Source organism: Pteropus vampyrus, unplaced genomic scaffold (assembly GCF_000151845.1).
Source record: "Pteropus vampyrus isolate Shadow unplaced genomic scaffold, Pvam_2.0 Scaffold46, whole genome shotgun sequence".
In the NCBI taxonomy this organism is placed as follows: Eukaryota; Metazoa; Chordata; class Mammalia; order Chiroptera; family Pteropodidae; genus Pteropus; species Pteropus vampyrus.
Genome location: NW_011888827.1, coordinates 5,803,581 through 5,806,455, shown reverse-complemented (window position 1 = coordinate 5,806,455; position 2,875 = coordinate 5,803,581). Strand labels below are relative to the sequence as shown.

Here is a 2,875-nt window from a genome sequence, read left to right as displayed (position 1 = left end):
CAAATATGCATGCTAAGTGGGCTCACTACATCATAAATAGCCTCACATTATTTCAGATGCCTCCAAATTAATATGTGCCAACCTTACCAAACAAAATCTAGTTTCCCAAGTTTGGAGATTTGAGGAGATGAAATTGTGAACCTATCTAGGGATTCTCAGTCTTTTTCCTTCTTCTTCCTCAAAATTGGCTTAATTTTCCAATTTTTAAAAGGGACCTCATCTATGGCTATGCCTCCATGAACGTGCCGGATCTCATCTGTTCTCAGAAGCTAAGCAGGGTCAGGCCTGGTTAGTACTTGGATGGGAGACCACCTAGGAAGACCAGGTGCTGTAGGTGTTAAAAAAATTCAAAATAAAGAAATAAAAGGGACCTCATGGATGATGGTGAACCCACACGAAGCTCTTAACAAATTAACGCAAAACCACAAGGCCCAAGAAGTCCGCAGGGCTGTGGGCGGGGCTCGCTCAGTGACTGACGTCCTAAAACGGTACTGTCTGATTCATTGGCCACCCTGTGGTTACTCTGAATCACGATGTGTTGTGTGAGATGGAATCTCAAAGGATGTAAAATATCTCAACAGATTTTTTAAAAAATATTGTTTACATGTTGAAATGCTGATACGTTGGAGATTGCATTAAATACATATCCTCAAAATGAATTTCACCTGTTTTTTAAGTTAAAAGACTTTTTAATGTGTATGTTTTGCTTTATATTTTGATTGCACTGGTCTAAAACACCTATCGTAGACTCAGAGCATCACCATGAAGAAAATCATCCTTCTGCTGAAAACAAAACAATGTTCAGAGAGAAAGGGACTTTGCCAAAATCGCACAAATGATAGAAAACTAAATTTCCTGTATCTACCCAAGGCTTTCTAAACCTTGATTCAAGTAGTTTCGAACCCTAGAGAGTGAGGAAAGAACAGGGGTCATTCTTTGAGAGCAGCGGACGAGGGCTTGGGAAAGGTAGAGACTTCTAAATGTGCTGGCTGTGATTTGCCAAGGTGAGAAGGGGAGATGAGAGAAGCTTTTCCCTGAGGAAAACAGCTGTGACCTGCACGAAGAAGATTCGGTTACTCGGCGCAGGCTGTGCTCGTTTACATGAACAAGAGCCAGTTATTCATCCTAGAAATGTTCTAAATTAAACCCTTGAAGCCCTATTATATAAACAATATAAAGGTATCACAGAGTTTTGAGTTGGATCATTGTTTTTGTTTAATGTCTCGGCCAAAATTTGTCAAAAGAAACTGCTGATGTGCAATTTCCGACTCTTCCAGTGCATTTGTTTTGGGGAACGTTTTTAAGTTTGCGTTTGGCTCTTCTCAAATCTCCCTTTCCCTGCTTGGCCCATCTCAAAAGGACTTCTTAGCTTCCAGGCCCTCTCTCTCTCCTCTCTCTGCTCCAAATTCTCCAACACTGTGGCCCCAGCCTCAAACACCCTGCAATTGTCCTTAGCTACTTTTTTCACTGGCATAACCAAGTTCTCTAATGCAACACCTATACACACCACTCTCTCTCTGAACTGTTATCCCTTTGACCCCCAAATCAGGCTTTACGTACGAGCATCCTAATACATGGCCATTATCATTTCATCCCACAAACACGCCCTGACCTATTACGCCGCCGCCTTGGCCTTGTCTACCTACACCAATCGGTCAAGTATTTTCCAGATACTGGCTGTACATCAGTCATCTCTTTAAAGATGTCCTGAGCACCTACTCTCTGCCAGAACCATGCTAAGCAATGTCATGGGGAAGAAAAACAGGCAAATCCCTAGTTCCCTATTTCTAATTTGCATGTATTCCTTGAAATCGTAAGAATACATGTTGCAACTCTTGTGTTTGTGTACCGTAGTAGTGATTCCTTTATTCCCTCCTCTCGACTGTGGCGCCACTAAATTGCTTCTTGTAATCCGTGACACCTTCGACTCATTCCACAGTCAGCTCTTCTCCGACCAGCCATAGTGATTTTCCATTCTATTATAGTGAGGGGACTCTTTGCACTAAGTTTCTTTGGGCAACAGGTTACTGTCTAATGTTTCCAAATCATGTGAATGCTAAAACTGTGTCTGCCTCAAACCCCCAACCAGATTTGTACAGTGCAAGCGGCGGGTCTTGGAGCTCACTTTAGGCAGCCCCTCCTACACCTGGACAGGCACCTACTGGGCACCAGCCCTGAGCAGGAGATTCCAAGTTTGACCTTGAAGGCAGCGATGGGCCTGGGTGAAGAATTCCCCTCTTCGAGCCCGCGGCTCTGAAAAGCGCTGTCCTTTCCATTCAAACCTGGTTGTTGGGACCCCATATGGCGTCTCCACAGCGATCCCAGCCCTGAACTCCACACCTGGTTCAGGAGTTGCTTACTTAGAACTGAGGCTTAATTAGAAAAACCTGGGAATAAGGCAGTCTTCTTTTGCCTTACCATTACTCTGAATATAATTTGGCGCAAAGTAAAGCAAAAACATAGTGAACTCTAAATTCAGCAACAACAGACTTTATGATGGACCATTTTCTACTGAAACTTAAAATATGAAAATAGAACTACAATTAAACAACGCAAAATGCTATTAATAAACCAGTAAAAAAGAAATACAAACCAAAAGAGGGAAACTACTTTTATTAAGAATAAACTCAGCAAATGACTGACAAAGTTTATCACACTGAGCTCTTATAATAAACCTATACAGTGGATATAATCGTCCCCTAAAGAAAAATAGACTCAGAGGTTAAGTGACTTGCCCAGTCACTCAGCTAGTTAATCCAGATCTGAATTCAAATTAGTCTGACCCCTCCCGCCATCACCTTGATTGGTCTCACTTGCAATTTCTTCTTTCAAGTCCAGATATAAAACAAAGACAGACAGACAGACAGACAGACAG

The 2,875-nt window shown here is 42.2% G+C and overlaps 1 pseudogene; it reads left to right on the top strand.

Moving 5' to 3' along the window:
* Positions 1–218: 218 nt before the first annotated feature.
* LOC111739086 lies at positions 219–337 on the top strand (annotated as a pseudogene).
* Positions 338–2,875: the final 2,538 nt, after the last annotated feature.